This window comes from Panulirus ornatus, chromosome 19 (assembly GCF_036320965.1).
Source record: "Panulirus ornatus isolate Po-2019 chromosome 19, ASM3632096v1, whole genome shotgun sequence".
In the NCBI taxonomy this organism is placed as follows: Eukaryota; Metazoa; Arthropoda; class Malacostraca; order Decapoda; family Palinuridae; genus Panulirus; species Panulirus ornatus.
Window position 1 is genome coordinate 28,315,678 of NC_092242.1, and position 23,357 is coordinate 28,339,034.

Here is a 23,357-nt window from a genome sequence, read left to right on the forward strand (position 1 = left end):
CTGATGCGGTGAGGTCTCAGCTGGTGTCCACATGTCACCCACGCCTGATGCAGCGAGGTCTCAGCTGGTCTCCACACGTTACCCACGCCTGATGCAGCGATGTCTCAGCTGGTGTCCACACGTCACCCACGCCTGATGCAGCGAGGTCTCAGCTGGTGTCCATACGTCACCCACGCCTGATGCAGCGAGGTCTCAGCTGGTGTCCACACGTCACCCAAGCCTGATGCAGCGAGGTCTCAGCTGGTGTCCACACGTCACCCACGCCTGATGCAGCGAGGTCTCTAACGGCTTCAGTGCCACAGTAACCTCAGCACAGCAGGATCCCTCAGCTCAGTACAACATCGCAGCATAACTCACCACAAAGCCGCAGCAGATCCATGCTCACCACACGTTATCATACCGTCCTTAACAACACTACAACTACCTCCAGAGTGAGAGGTAAAGGCGTCCTAGCTTCGTCTCTTCGATGTATATCAACTGACTGTAATACTTCTCTCATGTGTCTCCCCTGATGATGTGATTATTACACGAAAGTGCACTTGGGAAGTTTTCGTGTTTCATTTTCTCCGTGGACTTATAGGAATATCTTGATCACGAGCAAAATTGTGATCCTTTCCAATATATATATATATATATATATATATATATATATATATATATATATATATATATATATATATATATATATATATATATATATATTTAATGTATGTATGATTCATGGTGAGGTGCCTGAGGATTGGCGGAATGCTTGCATAGTCCCGTTGTACAAAGGCAAAGGGGATAAGAGTGAGTGCTCAAATTACAGAGGTACAAGCTTGTTGAGTATTCCCGATAAATTATATGGGAGGGTATTGACTGAGAGGGAGAAGGCATGTACAGAGCATCAGATTAGGGAAGAGCAGTGTGGTTTCAGAAGTGGTAGAGGATGTGTGGATCAGGTGTTTACTTTGAAAAATGTATGTGAGAAATACTTAGAAAAGCAAATGGATTTGTATGTATCATTTATGGATCTGGAGAAGGCATATGATAGAGTTGATAGAGATGCTCTGTGGAAGGTACTAAGAACATATGGTGTGGGAGGCAAGTTGTTAGAAGCAGTGAAAAGTTTTTATCGAGGATGTAAGGCATGTGTACGTGTAGGAAGAGAGGAAAGTAATTGGTTCTCAGTGAATGTAGGTTTGCGGCAGGGGTGTGTGATGTCTCCATGGTTGTTTAATTTGTTTATGAATGGTGTTCTTTGGGAGGTGAATGCAAGAGTTTTGGAAAGAGGGGCAAGTATGAAGTCTGTTGTGGATGAGAGAGCTTGGGAAGTGAGTCAGTTGTTGTTCGAAGATGATACAGCGCTGGTGGCTGGTTCATGTGAGAAACTGCAGAAGGTGGTGACTGAGTTTGGTAAAGTGTGTGAAAGAAGAAAGTTAAGAGTAAATGTGAATAAGAGTAAGGTTATTTGGTACAGTAGGGTTGAGGGTCAAGTCAATTGGGAGGTAAGTTTGAATGGAGAAAAACTGGAGGAAGTAATGTGTTTTAGATATTTGGGAGTGGATCTGGCAGCGGATGGAACCATGGAAGCGGAAGTGAATCATAGGGTGGGGGAGGGGGCGAAAGTCCTGGGAGCCTTGAAGAATGTGTGGAAGTCGAGAACATTATCTCGGAAAGCAAAAATGGCTATGTTTGAAGGAATAGTGGTTCCAACAATGTTGTATGGTTGCGAGGCGTGGGCTATGGATAGAGTTGTGCCCAGGAGGGTAGATGTGCTGGAAATGAGATGTTTGAGGACAATATGTGGTGTGAGGTGGTTTGATCGAGTAAGTAATGTAAGGGTAAGAGAGACGTGTGGAAATAAAAAGAGCTTGGTTGAGAGGGCAGAAGAGGGTGTTTTGAAATGGTTTGGGCACATGGAGAGAATGAGTGAGGAAAGATTTACCAAGGGGATATATGTGTCGGAGGTGGAGGGAAGAAGTGGGAGACCAATTTGGAGGTGGAAAGATGGAGTGAAAAAGATTTTGAGTGATCGGGGCCTGAACATGCAGGAGGGTGGAAGGCGGGCAAGGAATAGAGTGAATTGGATCGATGTGGTATACCGGGGTTGACGTGCTGTCAATAGATTGAATCAGGGCATGTGAAGCGTCTGGGGTAAACCATGGAAAGTTGTGTGGGGCCTGGCCCCACACAACTTTCCTCACCTGGCCCCCTTCTCTGTTCCTTCTTTTGGAAAATTAAAGAAAACGAGAGGGGAGGGTTTCCAGTCAACCGCTCCCTGCTCTTTTGGATGCTTTCTACGACACGTAGGGAATACGTGGGAAATATTCTTTCTTCCTTATCCCCAGGGATATATATATATACATATATATATATATATATATATATATATATATATATATATATATATATATATATATATATATATATATATATATATATATATATATATATATATATATATATATATATATATATATATATATATATATATATACAGTATATACCTCGCTAACGCAGGAGACAGAGGAAAAGTATAATAAATGAAATATGAATAAGATACTGTGGCATGATGACTCCCCACCGTCATGATGACTCTAATTATCTGGCACTATACTTTAGTTTCTCTTCTCATTTTGTAATCTAATTTGGTAACTTTCCTCAGTCTATACTCTACTTATTAAACTCTCCAACTGCCATCATCCTTACCACTTTCTACCCCCCCGCCCCCACTTCCCACTCTACCATACTAACTTGGAACTGTACCCTGACAGCACTACTGATCATCTACTCCGCTTAATCAACACTCATCACTCTACTTGAGGAGAGTGACTCTGCTCCGCTGCTTGGCTGACTCTGTGTAGAAACACCTACTCTACACAGTCACCTAGCGCTCCCTTCCTCCCACAACCATGTCTTTCATCCCATATACATATCTTCCCTCTTACATCCATATCTTCCATCTCACATCTATATCTTCTATCCCACATCCACATCTTCCATCCCACATCCACATCTTCCATCTCGCATCCACATCTTCCATCCCACATCCACATCTTCCATCCTACATCCCCGTCTTCCATCCCACATCCACATCTTCCATCCCACATCCACATCTTTCATCCCATATCCACGTCTTCCATCCCACATCCACATCTTCCATCCCACATCCACATCTCCCATCCCACATCCACATCTTCCATCCCACATCCACATCTTTCATCCCACATCTATATCTTCTATCCCACATCCACATCTTCTACCCCACATACACATCTTCCATCCCACATCTATATCTTCCATCCCACATCCACATCTTCCATCACACATCTAGATCTTCAAAGAAATTCCGTCTCCTTAACCCATAATCTCCATGTGAAATACCACATAGAATCCTCTTGTTGCTATATTCTGTTTTGTATCGTAATACAGTCACCATCTCTCGTTATCTATACGTTAAATACCACATAGAATTCTCCTGTCGCTGTATTTTGTTTTCTACCGTTCTCTCCCACAGAGAGTACGCACAGATATCATCGCCCCTTGTTCAATATGGCCTCAGTACAGAGTAGAGGATCAGCTGGCTGAGTCATTTATCAGTGTGATCGCTTCCCGTCTCCACCTGCGCCCTCCTGGGATAATGTTGCTACTATCCCTGGGATTAATCTCTCTAAACCTAGAGACCGTCTCTTGCTGGCCGGCCAAGTCCTGGGTGTTCATCTACCGCGAAACATCACACACACACACACACACACACACACACACACACACACACACACACACACACACACACACACACACACACACACACAAACATAACTTTTCTCATAGATAATCGTTTCTGTGTTTATATATACAGTACCAACATACAGCGGAGGTGGAGGGGTAGCTATTGAGGTGTTATGACCGTGCACTGCTAATGTGATTACTGCAGGAGGCAGAGAGAACGTGTCCATTATAGTCTTTACTTCGGTAGATATAGCGTGTGTGTGTGTGTGTGTGTGTGTGTGTGTGTGTGTGTGTGTGTGTGTGTGTGTGTGTGTGTGTGTGTGTGTGTGTGTGCGCGCGCGCTAAGGAAATGGTTGGTTAAGTTTTGTCTGGTGAAACTGGATTGTAATCAGTATATATCATCACCTTGATTTGCCTTTATAATGTGTGGTCGTCTATAGTTCGATATCCAATAATTAGGGACTGAGGAACATGCAGTATGGCTCATTCTAACTGTCCGGCGGCGAGGCTGGTGAAGTGAGACTCGATCTGTCTATGGTGGTGACATAGTGATTATGGTGACAGTGATGATGGTAACATAGTGATGATACTATATCTGTCTGTGGTGATCCTGGAGACATAGTGAGAGATATATTGGTTTGTAATGATGGTCAGAATTTGTCAATGTGTGGTGGTGGTGGTGACGTAGTGTGAGGTAATACCTGTCTGTGTGTGGTGGTGGTGGTGGCGTAGTGTGAGGCAATACCTGTCTGTGTGTGGTGGTGGTGGTGACGTAGTGTGAGGCAATACCTGTCTGTGTGTGGTGGTGGTGGTGACGTAGTGTGAGGCAATACCTGTCTGTGTGTGGTGGTGGTGGTGACGTAGTGTGAGGCAATACCTGTCTGTGTGTGGTGGTGGTGGTGACGTAGTGTGAGGCAATACCTGTCTGTGTGTGGTGGTGGTGGTGACGTAGTGTGAGGCAATACCTGTCTGTGTGTGGTGGTGGTGGTGACGTAGTGTGAGGCAATACCTGTCTGTGTGTGGTGGTGGTGGTGACGTAGTGTGAGGCAATACCTGTCTGTGTGTGGTGGTGGTGGTGACGTAGTGTGAGGCAATCCATGTTTGTTGAGAGCTTTGACAAATTGTGAGAGTTACTGTCGGTAGTGATGATGGTAACAAAATGTAAAATCATCTCTTTTACAATGGTGGAGACAGTGGGAAATCATGTTACAGATGCAACAGTTCCTCCTACAGTGTTGGAGTACACTGTCGGTGACTCTGCAAGACACTGCTGGTGCTTCTAAAATATCAGTGATACAAGCTGTTTCAGACACTCCTGGCAGTGATGTAGGGGCAGTGCGGATAACCCTTAAGCACAAGTATCGTATCGCAAGACACTGCTGATGGGCCTGGAAGACACTACCGATGGTGCTGGAAGACAGTGCCACAGAGATGCTGGAGATTTCTGTACAAGATGCTGGTAGACACCGCTGGAGTGACTGGGGACGCGGTTGAAGATCACTATTAGGGCGGCTTAAAACACTTCTGGGGTGACACTGTTGCTGATAGAGGCTTTATAAACCACTGCTGGAGGTGCTGGAGGACACTACTGAAGGTGTTGAAGATGCTAGTGGTAGCTCTTGAGACTGGCTACTGCAGTCCATGGTACAGATTAATGCTGAGGGACATTGCTCGTGGTATCTGTCTAAGAGGTTGAGAGAAACATGATGAAGACTGCTGGTAGTTCGGGAGGACACTGTGAGTGGTCGTAGGTGACACGACTGACTATGCTGAAGGTCACTGCTGGAGGAGATGAGACACGCTACTGATGGTATCAGAATGCAGTGCTTTTGATTGCTGAAGGTACCTCTGGGATCGCTGGAAGACACTGGTGTTGAAGAAGTTCGACACTGCTGATGGTGCTTGAGAGCACTGCTGAAGCTGCTGGAGAACAATGCTGATGGTAATGAAAGTCACTTCTCACTGTGCTGTTGGTGGCTGTGGAGGATGCTGCACGTGATCCTAGGGACATTGTTGGTGATGATCGAGGATACTGTTGGTGGGAAAGGACATTGATGGTGATACTGAAAGTAAGTATTGGTGGTGCCAAACGACAGTGCTGAAAGGTCTAGAACAGATGGCAGTGATAAGACATTGCTGGAACGACTGAAATACACAGCTTCAAGTGCTAGAGTTTCCTGCTAATGGTTCTGAATGACGCTGTTGGAGGACGTTGCTGGAGAACCTAAGGACAGGGATCAACTGAACGTCCTGGAGGTCCTAGAGCTCCCCTAATTGTCATGGAGGAAACTAATGGTGTTACTGGAAAGCACAGTGAAAAATACTGGAAGACGCCAGTGGCATTCTCAGAATCAAGCCCTAAAGATGACCTGAGTATCAGTTACGATGGTTGTAGTCATAAATAAGGACTATGAAACCCTTAAACACATCATCATAAGCTAATAGTGTTATATTAGCTTATAGAAGGGAAGAGAGGGTTAGGCTGTGACAGATCAGCGTGGGATAGTCAGGGTATTTCAGTGCCAGGTTAGGTGAAGGATCGGTTGGTACGATGAAGGTAAAATGTTGAGTTAGGTTGACGATCAACTGATGATATCTTAGAAAAATTTGTCTTCACTTAGACAGTAGCTATTACACTGAAGAATGTTTCGCTTACTCTCCTCGGCCGTTTAAAGAAATTCTCACGACCAGACAACCAAAACATTAGACCACAAAAACGGAAGCAGAGGTTCACATATCAGATATATCTCCAAACATGAGTTTTAGTCGACGCAGAAATCAGTCAGTAAATACTAGATGTGATGACTCACGCACCACATACGGAGCTAAGATATTGTGGCTGTTAAGTCCTTGTCATTGCAGGCGCCTCCACAAAGCCAGGTACTCGGTCACTTCCATTAAATATGCATTTTTTTTCACTTATCTTCCCACTACACTGGCTGTTCAACTTGAGTAATATTTCTGACTAATTCAAAAGTTTTCTTCGCTCATGAAATTTCTTTCAACAAGAAACAGCTGTTGGTAAGACCGTATGTTCGTACCGCCCCGACAGAGGCTTTAAATACACATCATTACCACGGGCTCAGCCACCATGGCAAGATGGTCAAGTAGTATAGCAGCAGAGTAAACATTTGTGTTATAATCATCACGTCACCACGTCCTGTGTGACAAAGTTTATGACCTCCACCTTCGGTGATACTTGACGCTGATGACATTAGTGACAACGGCTGCGCTGAACACTGGCCCAGCTTATCTGCAGTAACCCAGGACCAACACCACACCAGTGTTACCTGCAGTAACCCAGGACCAACACCACACCAGTGTTACCTGCAGTAACCCAGGACCAACACCACACCAGTGTTACCTGCAGTAACCCAGGACCAACACCACACCAGTGTTACCTGCAGTAACCCAGGACCAACACCATACCAGTGTTACGTACAGTACCCCAGTACCAACACCACACCAGTGTAGTAATAAAAAGAGTGTGGCTGAAAAAGCATAAGAGGGTGCATTGAGATGGTTTGGACATATGGAGAGAATGAATGAGGAAAGATTGACAAAGAAGATATATGTGTCAGAGGTGGAGGAAACAAGGAGAACCGGGAGACCAAATTGGACGTGGAAGGATACAGTGAAAAAGGTTATGAGCGATCAGGGCCTGAACATACAGGAGGGTGAAAGGCGTGCGAGGAATAGAGTGAATTGGAACGATGTGGTATACCGGGGTCGACTTGCTTCAAATGAACTGAACCAGAGCGTGAGAAACGTCTGGGATATACCACGGAAAGTTCTGTGGGGCCTGGATATGGATAGGGAGCTGAGGTTTCGGTGCATTACACATGACAGATAGAGAATGAGTGTAAACGATTGAGGCCTTATTTGTCTGTTTTCCTGGCGCTACCTTGCTGAAGCGGGATGCAGCGATGCTGTTTCCTGTGGGGCGAATTGGCGACGGGAATACACTGAAGGCAATCAAGTATGAATATGTACATGTGTATATATGTATATTTATATGTGTATATGTTGATACGTATATCTATGTGTATGACCTTTTATATATATATATATATATATATATATATATATATATATATATATATATATATATATATATATATATATATATATATATATATATATATATATATATATATATATATGTATATATATATATATATATATATATATATATACCTATGAGTCCACGGGGAAAATGAAACACGATAAGTTCCCAAGTGCGCTCTCGTGCAATAATCACATCATCAGGGGACGCACACGAGAGAAATATAAGCCAGTTGATATACATCGAAGAGACGAACTAGGACGCCATTTGGTAAACATGAGATTGTCCAACACATAAACCGGGCGTACATAAACTTATCATTTTACAAGTTTTATCAACAGTAAAGCTATCTAACTTGTATAGACCATCACTAATATTAAGATTATAATTCTTTGCATATTCAGTGATAGAAGATTCAATGATATTACACGTGGTAATAGAGTTAGAGTTAATAAATGAGATGGCATTACTCCAGAAAATACAGTGATAATAGTTTATAACGTGATTAAACAAGGTATTTCATTCTTGACCCATTCTTATACTATATAAGTCTAACAGAAAGATCCTTACCAGTCTGCCCAATATTAAATTTATCACAATTTCCACATGGCACATTATAGATTCTGGTGAATTCCTGATTAAGATATTCTTTATAGTATCAGTGTTGCTGAAGGCAACATTTACATTAAAGGATTTAAGCAACATGGGGAGTAAAGAGCTTCGGAAGTGAGTCAGTTGTTCTTCGCTGATGATACAGTGCTGGTGGCTGATTCATGTGAGAAACTGCAGAAGCTGCTAACTGAGTTTGGCAAAGTGTGTCAAAGAAGAAAGTTAAGAGTAAATGTGAATAAGAGCAAGGTTATTAGGTACAGTAGGGTTGAGGGTCAAGTCAACTGGGAGGTAAGTTTGAATGGAGAAAAACTGGAGGAAGTAAAATGCTTTAGATATCTGGGAGTGGATCTGGAAGCGGATGGAAACATGGAGGCGGAAGTGAATCATAGGGTGGGGGAGGGGGCGAAAATCCTGGGAGCCTTGAAGAATATTTGGAAGTCGAGAACATTATCTGGGAAAGCAAAAATGGGTATATTTGAAGGAATAGTGGTTCCAACAATGTTTTATGGTTGCGAGGCGTGCGCTATGGATAAAGTTGTGCGCAGGAAAGTGGATGTACTGGAAATGAGATGTTTGAGGACAATATGTGGTGTGAGGTGGTTTGATCGAGTAAGTAATGTAAGGGTAAGAGAGATGTGTGGAATAAAAAGAGCGTGGTTGAGAGAGCAGAAGAGGGTGTTTTGAAATGGTTTGGGCATATGGAGAGAATGAGTGAGGAAAGATTGACCAAGAGGATATATGTGTCGGAGGTGGAGGGAACGAGGAGAAGTGGGAGACCAAATTGGAGGTGGAAAGATGGAGTGAAAAAGATTTTGAGTGATCGGGGCCTGAACATGCAGGAGGGTGAAAGGCGGGCAAGGAATAGAGTGAATTGGATCGATGTGGTATACCGGGGTCGACGTGCTGTCAATGGATTGAATCAGGGCATGTGAAGCGTCTGGGGTAAATCATGGAAAGTTCTGTGGGGCCTGGATGTGGAAAGGGAGCTGTGGTTTCGGGCATTAATACATGACAGCTAGAAAGTGAGTGTGAACGAATGGGGCCTTTGCTGTCTTTTCCTAGCGCTACCTCGCACACATGAGGGGGAGGGGGATGTTATTCCACGTGTGGCGAGGTGGCGATGTGAGTAAATAAAGGCAGACAGTATTAATTATGTACATGTGTATATATGTATATGTCTGTGTGTGTATATATATGTGTACATTGAGATGTATAGGTATGTATATTTGCTTGTGGGACGTGTATGTATATACATGTGTATCGGGGTGTGTTGGGCCATTTCTTTCGTCTGTTTCCTTGCGCTACCTCACAAACGCAGGAGAGAGCGACAAAGCAAAATAAAAAAAAACAAAAAATATAAACATATGAATATATATATATATATATATATATATATATATATATATATATATATATATATATATATATATATATATATATATATATATATATATATATATATATATATATATATATATATATATATATATATATATATATATATATATATATATATATATATATATATATATATATAGGCCCCATTCGTTCACATTCATTCTCTAGCTATCATATAATAATGCCCGAAACCACCGCTCCCTTTCCACATCCAGGCCCAACAGAACTTTCCATGGTTTACCTTAGACGCTTCACATGCACTGATTCAATCCATTGACAGCACGTCGACCCCGGTATACCACATCGATCCAATTCACTCTAGCCTTCCACGCCTTTCACCCTCCTGCATGTTCAGGCCCCTATCACTCAAAATCTTTTTCACTCCATCTTTCCACCTCCAATTTGGACTCCCACTTCTCCTCGTTCCTTCCACCTCCGACACATATGTCCTCTTGGTCAATCTTTCCTCACTCATTCTCTCCATGTGCCCAAACCTTTTCAAAACACCCTCTTCTGCTCTCTCAACCACGCTCTTTTTATTTCCACACATCTCTGTTACCCTTACATTACTTACTAGATCAAACCACCTCACACCACATATTGTCCTCGAACATCTCATTTCCAGCACATCCACGCTCCTGCGCACAACTCTATCCATAGCCCACGCTTAGCAACCATAAAACATTGCTGGAACCACTATTCCTTCAAACATAGTCATTTTTTCTTCCCGAGATAATGTTCTCGACTTCCACACATTCTTCAAGGCTCCCAGGATTTTCGCCCCCTCCCCAAACCTATGATTCACTTCCACTTCCATGGTTCCATAAGCTACCAAATCCACTCCCAGATAGCTAAAACACTTTACTTCCTCCAGTTTTTCTCCATTCAATTTTACCTCCCAATTGACTTGACCCTCAACCCTAATGTACCTAATAACCTTGCTCTTATTCACATTGACTCTTAACTTTCTTCTTTCACACACTTTACCAAACTCAGTCACCAGCTTCTGCAGTTTCTCACATGAATCAGCCACCAGCGCTGTATCACCAGCGAACAACAAATGACTCACTTCCCAAGCTCTCTCATCCCATACAGACTGCATACTTGCCCCTCTTTCCAAAACTCTTGCATTCACCTCCCTAACAACCCCATCCATAAACAAATTAAACAACCATGGAAACATCACACACACCTGCCGCAAACCTACATTCACTGAGAACCAATCACTTTCCTCTCTTCCTACACGTACACATGCCTTACATCCCCGATAAAAACTTTTAACTGCTTCCAACAACTTGCCTCCCACACCATATATTCTTAGTACCTTCCACAGAGCATCTCTATCAACTCTATCATATGCCTTCTCCAGATCCATAAATGCTACATAGAAATCCATTTGCTTTTCTAAGTATTTCTCACATACATTCTTCAAAGCAAACACCTGATCCACACATCCCCTACCAATTCTGAAACCACACTGCTCAGGCTCAGACTATGGTGTCTAAATGAGTGTGGACGTAACCAAGATGTGAAAAAAGGAGAGATAGATAGTATGTTTGAGGAAAGGAACCTGGATGTTTTGGCTCTGAGTGAAACGAAGCTCAAGGGTAAAGGGGAAGAGTGGTTTGGGAATGTCTTGGGAGTAAAGTCAGGGGTTAGTGAGAGGACGAGAGCAAGGGAATGAGTAGCAGTACTCCTGAAACAGGAGTTTTGGGAGTATGTGATAGAATGTAAGAAAGTAAATTCTCGATTCATATGGGTAAAACTAAAAGTTGTTGGAGAGAGATGGGTGATTATTGGTGCATATACACCTGGGCATGAGAAGAAAGATCATGAGAGGCAAGTGTTTTGGGAGCAGCTGAATGAGTGTGTTAGTGGTTTTGATGCACGAGACCGGGTTATAGTGATGGGTGATTTGAATGCAAAGGTGAGTAATGTGGCAGTTGAGGGAATAATTGGTATACATGGGGTGTTCAGTGTTGTAAATGGAAATGGTGAACAGCTTGTAGATTTATGTGCTGAAAAAGGACTGATGATTGGGAATACCTGGTTTAAAAAGCGAGATATACATAAGTATACTTATGAAAGTAGGAGAGATGGCCAGAGAGCGTTATTGGATTACGTGTTAATTGACAGGCGTGTGAAAGAGAGACTTTTGGATGTTAATGTGCTGAGAGGTGCAACTGGAGGGACGTCTGATCATTATCTTGTGGAGGGCAAGGTGAAGATTTGTTTGGGTTTTCAGAAAAGAAGAGTGAATTTTGGGGTGAAGAGGGTGGTGAGAGTAAGTGAGCTTGGGAAGGAGACTTGTGTGAGGAAGTACCAGGAGAGACTGAGTACAGAATGGAAAAAGGTGAGAACAATGGAAGTAAAGGGAGTGGGGGAGGAATGGGATGTATTTAGGGAATCAGTGATGGATTGCGCAAAAGATGCTTGTGGCCTGAGAAGAGTGGGAGGTGGGTTGATTAGAAAGGGTAGTGAGTGGTGGGATGAAGAAGTAAGAGTATTAGTGAAAGAGAAGAGAGAGGCATTTGGACGATTTTTGCAGGGAAAAAATGCAATTGAGTGGGAGACGTATAAAAGAAAGAGACAGGAGGTCAAGAGAAAGGTGCAAGAGGTGAAAAGAGGGCAAATGAGAGTTGGGGTGAGAGAGTATCATTAAATTTTAGGGAGAATAAAAAGATGTTCTGGAAGGAGGTAAATAAAGTGCGTAAGACAAGGGAGCAAATGGAAACTTCAGTGAAGGGCGCAAATGGGGAGGTGATAACAAGTAGTGGTGATGTGAGAAGGAGATGGAGTGAGTATTTTGAAGGTTTGTTGAATGTGTTTGATGATAGAGTGGCAGATATAGGGTGTTTTGGTCGAGGTGGTGTGCAAAGTGAGAGGGTTAGGGAAAATGATTTGGTAAACAGAGAAGAGGTAGTAAAAGCTTTGCGGAAGATGAAAGCCGGCGAGGCAGCATGTTTGGATGGTATTGCAGTGGAATATATTAAAAAAGGGGGTGACTGTATTGTTGACTGGTTGGTAAGGTTATTTAATGTATGTATGACTCATGATGAGGTGCCTGAGGATTGGCGGAATGCGTGCATAGTGCCATTGTACAAAGGCAAAGGGGATAAGAGTGAGTGCTCAAATTACAGAGGTATAAGTTTGTTGAGTATTCCTGGTAAATTATATGGGAGGGTATTGATTGAGAGGGTGAAGGCATGTACAGAGCATCAGATTGGGGAAGAGCAGTGTGGTTTCAGAAGTGGTAGAGGATGTGTGGATCAGGTGTTTGCTTTGAAGAGTGTATGTGAGAAATACTTAGAAAACCAAATGGATTTGTATGTAGCATTTATGGATCTGGAGAAGGCATATGATAGAGTTGATAGAGATGCTCTGTGGAAGGTATTAAGAATATATGGTGTGGGAGGCAGGTTGTTAGAAGCAGTGAAAAGTTTTTATCGAGGATGTAAGGCATGTGTACGTGTAGGGAGAGAGGAAAGTGATTGTTTGTCAGTGAATGTATGTTTGCGGCAGGGTGTGTGATGTCACGATGGTTGTTTAATTTGTTTATGGATGGGGTTGTTAGAGAGATGAATGCAATAGTTATGGAAAGAGGTGCAAGTTTGCAGTCTGTTTTGGATGACAGAGCTTGGGAAGTGAGTCAGTTGTTGTTCGCTGATGATACAGCGCTGGTGGCTGATTCATGTGAGAAACTGCAGAAGCTGGTGACTGAGTTTGGTAAAGTGTGTGAAAGAAGAAAGTTAAGAGTAAATGTGAATAAGAGCAAGGTTATTAGGTTATTAGCCCACGCCTCGCAACCACATAACATTGTTGGAACAACTATTCCTTTAAACATACACATTTTTGCTTTCCGAGGTAATGTTCTCGACTTCCACACATTCTACAGGGCTCCTAGAACTTTTGCTCCCTCCCCATCCTATGATTCACTTCGGCTTCCATGGTTCCATCGGCTGCCAAATGCACTCCCTGATATCTAAAACACTTCAATTCCTCCATTTTTTCTCCATTCAAACTTGCCACCCAATTGACTTGTCCCTCAACCCTACTGTACTTAATAACCTTGCTCTTATTCACATTTACTCTCAGCTTTCTTCTTTCAGATACTCTACCAAATACTGCCACCAGCTTCTGCAGTTTCTAACACGAATCAGCCACCAGCGCTGTATCATCAGCGAACAACAACTGACTCACTTCCCAAGCTCTGTCATCCAAAACAGACTGCAAACTTGCACCTCTTTCCATAACTATTGCATTCATCTCTCTAACAACCCCATCCATAAACAAATTAAACAACCATCGTGACATCACACACCCTGCCGCAAACATACATTCACTGACAAACAATCACTTTCCTCTCTCCCTACACGTACACATGCCTTACATCCTCGATAAAAACTTTTCACTGCTTCTAACAACCTGCCTCCCACACCATATATTCTTAATACCTTCCACAGAGCATCTCTATCAACCCTATCATATGCTATATACAAATCCATTTGCTTTTCTAAGTATTTCTCTCATACATTCTTCAAAGCAAACACCTGATCCACACATCCTGTGTCACCTCTGAAACCACACTGCTCTTCCCCAATCGGATGCTCTGTATATGCCTTCACCCTCTCAATCAATACCCTCCCATATAATTTAGCAGGAATACTCAACAAACTTATATCTCTGTAATTTGAGCACTCACTTTTATCCCCTTTGCCTTTGTACAATGGCACTATTCAAGCAATCCGCCAATCCTCAGGCACCTCACCATGAGTCATACATACATTAGATAACCTTACCAATCAGTCAACAATACAGTCACCCCCTTTTTAATAAATTCCACTGCAATATCATCCAAACCCGCTGCATTGCCTGCTTTCATCCTCCGCAAAGCTTTTACTACCTCTTCTCTGTTTACCAAATCATTCTCCCTAACTCTCTCATTTTGCACACCACCTCGACCAAAACACCCTACATCTGCCACTCTGTCATTAAACACATTCAACAAACCTTCAAAATCCTCACTCCATCTCCTTCTCACATCACCACTACTTGTTATCACCTCCCCATTAGCCCCTTCACTGAAGTTCCTATTTGTTCCCTTGTCTTACGCACTTTATTTACCTCCCTCCAAAACATCTTTTTATTCTCCCTAGAATTTGATGATACTCTCTCACTCCAACTCTCATTTGCATTTTTTTCACCCCTTGCACCTTTCTCTTGACCTCCTGCCTCTTTCTTTTATAAATCTCCCAGTCATTTGCATTATTTCCCTGCAAAAATTGTCGAAATGTCTTTCTCTTCTCTTTCGCTAATAATCTTACATTTTCATCCCACCACTCACTACAATTTGTAATCTGCCCACCTCCCACGCTTCTCATACCACACGCATCTTTTGCGCAAGCCATCACTGATTCCCTAAATACATCCAATTCCTCCCTCACTCCCTTTACGTCCTTTGTTTTCACCTTTTCCATTCTGTACTCAGTCTCTCCTCGTACTTCCTCACACAAGTCTCCTTCCCAAGCTCACTTACTCTCACCACTCTTTTCACCCCTACATTCTGTCTCCTTTTCTGAAAACCTCTACAAATCTTCTCCTTCGCCTCCACAAGATAATGATCAGGCATCCCTCCGGTTGCACCTCTCAGCACATTAACATCCAAAAGTCTCTCTTTCTCGCGCCTTTCAATTAACATGTAATCCAATAACGCTGTCTGGCCATTTCCCCTACTTACATGCGTATACTTATGTATATCTCTCTTTTTAAACCAGGCATTCCTAATCACTAGTCCTTTCTCAGCACATAAATCTACAAGCTCTTCACCATTTACATTTACAACACTGAACACCCCATGTACACCAATTATTCCCTCAACTGCCACATTACTCACCTTTGCATTCAAATCACCCTTCACTATAACCCGGTCTCTTGCATCAAAACTAATAACTTAGCTGTTCTCAAAACTCTTGCCTCTCCTGATGTTTCTTCTTATGCCCAGGTGCCTATGCACCAATAATCACCCCTCTCTCTCCATCTACTTTCAGTTTTACCCACATCAATCCAAATTTTACTTTTTTACACTCTATCACATACTCCCACCACTCCTGTTTTAGGAGTAGCGCTACTCCTTCCCTTGCCTCTTGTCCTCTCACTAACCCCTGACTTTACTACCAAGACATTCCCAAACCACTCTTCCCCTTTACCCTTTAGCTTCGTTTCACTCAGAGCCAAAACATCCAGGTTCCTCTCCTCAAATATACTACCTATCTCTCCTTTTTTCTCATCTTGGTTACATCCACACACATTTAGACACCCCAATGTGAGCCTTCGAGGAGGATGAGCACTCCCCGTGTGACTCCTTCTTCTGTTTCCCTTTTTAGAAAGTTAAAATACAAGGAGGGGAGGGTTTCTGGTCCCCCGCTCCCGTCCCCTTTAGTCGCCTTCTACGACAAGTGAGGAATGCGTGGGAAGTATTCTTTCTCCCCTATCCCCAGGGAATGTATATATATATATATATATATATATATATATATATATATATATATATATATATATATATATATATATATATATATATATACATTCCCTGGGGATAGGGGAGAAAGAATACTTCCCACATATTCCCTGCGTGTCGTAGAAGGCGACTAAAAGGGAAGGGAGCGGGGGGCTGGAAATCCTCCCCTCTCTTTTTTTTTTAATTTTCCAAAAGAAGGAACAGAGAAGAGGGCCAGGTGAGGATATTACCTCAAAACCTAGTCCTCTGTTCTTAACGCTACCTCGCTATCGCGGGAAATGGCGAATAGTATGAAAAAAAAAAAATATATATATATATATATATATATATATATATATATATATATATATATATATATATATATATATATATATATATATATATATATATATATATATATATATTGCTATATTCTTGGGAGGGCTACATTCTCATATAGTCTAGGAGGGCTTTAGCATTGGGAGAGCTATAGTTCTGGGAGGATTATAATATTGGGAGGACTATAGTCTTGGGAGGGTTGTAGTCTTTCGATGTCTATAGTCTTGGAGGACTATATCCTTGGGAGGGCTTTAGTCTTGTGAGAGTTATATACCTTCATTTATGCCACACAGACCCTGACACCCTCAGGTATGCCACACAGACCCTGACACCCTCAGGAATGCTCCACAGACCCTGACACCCTCAGGAATGCTCCACAGACCCCGACACCCTCAGGTATGCCACACAGACCCCGACACCCTCAGGTATGCCACACAGACCCCGACACCCTCAGGTATGCCACACAGGCCCAGACATCCCTAAAGTATGCCACACAATTCCTGACACCCTTACGGTACGCCACACAGTCCCTGACACCCCTAAAGTAAACTACATAGACCCTCACGCCCTGCGGCCGTAACTCCCGTCGCTGATATTCACAACACTCGGCCGTTCAACTTGGCTGTTGACAACTTTAGACTTCCCTTCTTCTCCGCTAGACAGTGACATACGTCAATTGCCGCTACCCCGAGTCCACTCAGTAGACACCGGCGTACCACAGCGCACCACGCAAGAGGTGACATTCCTCTAGTGTCCTCCCTCAGACTACTGACACGCCCTCTACAATACCTCACTCCAGTGTATCTGGTTCACTTCACTGAGACCCTCGGCTATTTCCTCATCCTGCGCGGACACAGCTCTAATACTCACCCTCCCATCGGTCAATTGTACACCCTACAGTTGTCTCCCTGTCACTTGTACACCTTACTGTCCACGCCGTCACTGGTACATCCTATTGTCTTCCCTTGTCACTAAAACACCTTACTGGCCTGTCCCGTCACTGTTACACCCTACTGTCTTGTCCCGTTACTGGTATACCCTACTGTCCTCTCCTGATCACTGGTACACCCTACTGTCCTCTCCTGGTCACTGGTACACCCTACTGTCCTCTCCTGTCACTGGTACACCCTACTACCCTCCCCAGGTCAGCTGATAATCGTAAGTTCTTCGGTAACTATGCATTACTCTAGATGTTATGTTCATCATTCTAACTGTGAATCCATCTATATGTTCAGTTAGTCTGTGTCTTCCTTCACCACTTAGACCTGCTACCGTGGATTTTGGAGGAGAGAACCGCTGTCGTTCAGGTACTGAATGGTTCGATACCCAGAGTAAACACAAGAGGATCATCTCCTGTGAACGAGCTGTCAGTCAGTCCGCCACACACGCTCAGGTCGGCCTGTCAGGCGCACTCTAGCACTCCAGTCTGGGCGGAATGAGCTTCCCGACCCACGATCTAGTCCGACTTAACGTGTTTACTCAGTTCATTTGAAGTGTCTGTTGGAGTGGGACGACAATGCGTCTCCACCTGGTGAAGATCACCTCATTCTGTTGGGTACGTGTACTGTGGCATAGGGTTAGAAACGGAAACAGAAAATAAACGAGAAATGGTCTGTTGGAAAGAGAGAGTTTTACGACTCATACATGACGTCGTTTGACCTCAGAATGGAGGCTGGAGACTACCTACGTATAGATGAGTCATCATACCCTCAACTACTGCACCTGGCTGGCTCCTCCGTTAACAGGAGGACGTGACACAGGCATGCGAGAACCCATGATACCCCGTGAAACAGTCAGCAACATCACGGCATCTAGCAACAGGACACCAAGCGCCAGTAATGTTTCCCTTTTGTTTACATAGTCTTCAATTTTACCTTCTGCGAGCATGAGCTGCCACTGTATAGTACGATGACCTCAGTCTAGAACGTTTTCTCGGCCTTCTGTCCCTCTGCGTCGCCTCACTGCCACGACCTTCTGTGTATACACAGTCGCTGCGCTGAGAATCAGTGGGGCAAACACCCACACATGCACAAATCGGTCTGTGCGGTCGTGTTTGCACAGCCCAGACCTCAAGCAGGCCGTTGGCTTCCACAAACCATCAGGCTGATTCCACACACGATCGAATTCGTGTGTCCAGACGTGTTAACACAGTAGGACTGGGAAGCCGAGCTGAGCGTGTTTGGGAGCCGTAAGAGGAATGCTACTCCCACTGAGCAGCAAAGTTACTTTTTCAAGAAAGATGTAACGTGATATACCTAGTGACGTGACGGTAGCAATGAAGTGTGCGTAGTGCCATAAGGGAGGGGGGTTGAGGAACACACACACACACACACACACACACACACACACACACACACACACACACACTGGATTCGATACTTACCCACGCTAAATTTTGAAGTATACAAAACCGTACTGAAATCGACACTTAACACAAGCTAAGATATGAGGTATACAAGCAACGATTAAATGCTAACATCCAGGATGCTTTCTTTATTGTTTACATCTCCACGATAACTCATCATTATGTGGCAAGAGAGAGTCACAACTACTGCTGGCTGTTATCTCAATTATCAACCGTACCTCTGATGAAGCTTGATTGAAATCAAGATAAATGACAACAGTGTAAAATAAGGACCAAGAGAACCCTGACGCCAGAGACACGTAACATAAGGGAAAAAAAAGAAGTGAGACATATTTGTTTGGGTGTTCCATCGTGTGTGTGTCTGTGTGAAGCAGACCCCATCGTGACGAGGCCAGATTGAGGCAGGTAAAGTGAGGAGTTGTCACTGGCTGAGGCTTGGGGATGACAGCTAATATGTGAGGTAAACAACTCACAGCTGTTGTCCACCCGCCAACTACAGCGGCCACTCACATGACGTCCATAAAAGGAAATTTTCCGGCAAAGTTTTGATAGCAGCAAAGACGACAGTCATGGCGAAGTTAAGGAGGCGAGGCTATGCCAGCCACCTGCACACTGTGGCATTACTTCTCTATCGCGAGGACTGAGTGACTCACACAATAACAGAGATGCAAAGTACACTTCAGTACGAAACACAAATATTGTATATGATTTGATGATGTAGATGTATGAATATCTTGTAAATACCTTGGTACAGAAGTCAACGAAAGAAACTGGTTTCTTATTCAACAACACACACAGCCACGGAGACTTCTCAACCCTGGACAGTGTGGCTAGGTAGCTGCTACACCACCTGTAATCCTGTATATCAAGAGAGGGATCCTCCTCACTATCAACACGGCCAGATGGCCATCTGAAGCCCCTGCATTTACATACCTCGCCCTGGCAGGAAGGCCATAACGCACATGTATTCCAAGTACCAACAGAATGCTAACCCACGCAGTTCCAGCAAGCCAACATAGTCCTTACCCACAGAGTTCTATGTCAACAGAATCTTTACCCACAGAACTCAGTGAGCCAACTGTTATAAGTATCTCTGGTACGGAGAAAGAGGATCGTGTAGACAAAATAAAGAAAATATTTTTGACAGGTTTAGTTAATTCATAATTTTTCAGATGAATTTGAAATTTACTCAAAAATGCAAACCAGGTAGAAATGATAGCGAAAAATCGACCTTATCAACATGGGAAATCTACAGATTCCCATCCAAATGGGGAAGATATTTTGGTTATAGTAACGAAGACATATCTGGATATGCATCATTGAAGAAGAAATATGCGCAATCAAACAAAATCTCCACTCCAGCGCTGCACGTTTACTAAAACACTGCACTGTATGTTGAGCAGATTTGATTGACGAACAGCCTCACGTCCCCATCATAGCCTCACGTCCCCATCATAGCCTCACGTCCTCATCACAGCCTCACGTCCCCATCAAAGCCTCACGTCCCCATCATAGCCTCAGGTCCCCATCACAGCCTCACGTCCCCATCATAGTCTCACGTCCCCATCATAGCCTCACATCCCCATCACAGCCTCACGTCCCTTTCATAGCCTCACGTCCCCATCACAGCCTCACGTCCCCATCAAAGCCTCACGTCCCCATCATAGCCTCAGGTCCCCATCACAGCCTCACGTCCCCATCATAGTCTCACGTCCCCATCATAACCTCACATCTCCATCACAGCCTCACATCCCCATCATAGCCTCACGTCCTCATCACAGCCTCACTTCCCCATCATAGCCTCACGTCCCCATCATAGCCTCACGTCCCCATCATAGCCTCACGTCCCCATCATAGCCTCACGTCCCCATCACAGCCTCACATCCCCATCATAGCCCCACATCCCCATCATAGCCTCACATCCCTATCATAGCCTCACATCCCCATCACAGCCTCACATCCCCATCATGAACTCCCATCCCCGTCATAGCATCATATCCCCATTACAGCCTCACATCCCCATCATAGCCTCACATCCCCATCATAGCCTCACGTCCCCATCATAGCCTCACATCCCCAACATAGCCTCACATCCCCATCACAGCCTCACATCCCCATCATAGCCTAACGTCCTCATCATAGCCTCACATCCCCATCATAGTCTCATGTCCCCATCATAAACTCACATCCCCATCACAGCCTCACGTCTCCACCATAGCCTCACGTCCCCATCAGAGCCTCACGTCCCCATCATAGCCTCACGTCCCCATCACAGCCTCACGTCCCCATCACAGCCTCACGTCCCCATCATAGCCTCAGGTCCCCATCACAGCCTCACGTCCTCATCATAGCCTCACGTCCCCATCACAGCCTCACGTCCCCATCATAGCCTCATATCCCCATCACAGCCTCACATCCCCATCATGAACTCCCATCCCCGTCATAGCATCATATCCCCATTACAGCCTCACATCCCCATCACAGCCTCACATCCCCATCATAGCCTCACATCCCCATCATAGCCTCACGTCCCCATCATAGCCTCACATCCCCAACATAGCCTCACATCCCCATCACAGCCTCACATCCCCATCATAGCCTCACATCCCCATCACAGCCTCACATCCCCATCATAGCGTCATGTCCTCCTGACAGCCTCACATCCCCATCACAGCCTCACATCCCCATCATAGCGTCATGTCCTCCTGACAGCCTCACATCCCCATCATAGCCTAACGTCCTCATCATAGCCTCACATCCCCATCATAGCCTCACGTCCCCATCATAAACTCACATCCCCATCACAGCCTCACGTCTCCACCATAGCCTCACGTCCCCATCAGAGCCTCACGTCCTCATCTTTATTTACTGGCGAGGCAAATACAGCTGTGTGGTATCTTGGCAGGAGACAACAAGATGTAGAAATTACTGACCCTCCTATATCCATCACATTCCCGAGTCTTATATATTGCGTCAGCTTAGGTTGGCCGATTGACTGGATTTATGAAGACTGAAATTTGCTTTGCTATATGATGCACTTTGTTAGACCACCAGACTATATGAATACTACTTGTTTTACCACGGTAGTTTGCAGAATCTTCACGTTAACATACTTGACTTTGCAAGTGAATGTGCTCCACCACTCGGTTATACAGACTGTCTTATTAAACTACTGCATTTATCTGCTAAGGTCCACATATCACAGTATCTAAGCACTACATCTTACAGACAATGTTAAACCAACGTATCTTGTCAACTGCAGTTAAACCATTGGATTATATAAACAACCATGTTAAACCAACAGGTTACATAAACCAATATGTTACATTTCTTACACAGACTGTCAAGTTGAAGCCATTTGGCTTTGCAGAGTAGCATATTCAACTGTTGATATACATAACCCATAGCATTATAGGGACCAACGTTTCAAACAATTGAATCATATATACAACCATCACTTGACGTCAAAACATCAGGAGAGAACTTTTGTAAAACAGAAAACTTTTTTGTTATTCACAAGATCAACAAACGAATAAGATAGATAAATAGATAACGGTTTATTGAATTCAGGTGGCCATTTGGCTATTGATACACAGTTGAGGAAGTATAAATATTACAGTACTTGAGAGTTCATGATAGTAACCAGCTAACTACAGTGAAGGAGCTTAAGATCAAGGTGGACTGTATATTTCCATGCTTTAGATAAGCTCATGGATGAAGTGTGACTGAATACTCAGACTGTTGGATATACAGGAAGGTTTACAGAGTAAATACTATGGTTTATACATCATCCACTTTGTTGAACATTAAGTGATGAACAGTTACAGTGATGCAGTGGTTGACGTGTAACATAGCCTGACAGAGAAAACTGAGCTGTTTACTTAGTTATGCACTTGTCCATGGATTGTTTATGACATTCACAGTAGTTGGTATAAGACTGTTCTTACACCTGTCTCCACGAGCTCTGATTGGCACAAGACGATTGTGATGACAAATGGCGGTCTGTGTGGGAGGAGTGTCAGTAAGGAGGAAGATTCTGTGATAGGAAGTATCAGCAGTTTATTGCCAAACTGCCATGTGAGCTTCTGGTGTTGGTCAGAGAAGGACAGGTTTAAGTGTATGAGGGTCTCTTGTTAGGTGGTGTAAGATCAGCCCAGGAGGATTCTACATGCTCTTTTTTTTTCCACTCTTTTCAGCTGATCCTTCTGTTTAGCTGTCAGTGAAGAAGACTAGGCTTAATATGCGTGGGTGAGTAGGTAGAATGAAGATCGCGTAGACATTCCTGGGCTCAGATGGCAGGACGCATATACTGATCTCAGTCAGTGGAGAAGGTACAGATGGTATGAAGAAAATGTGATAATGCTAGCATT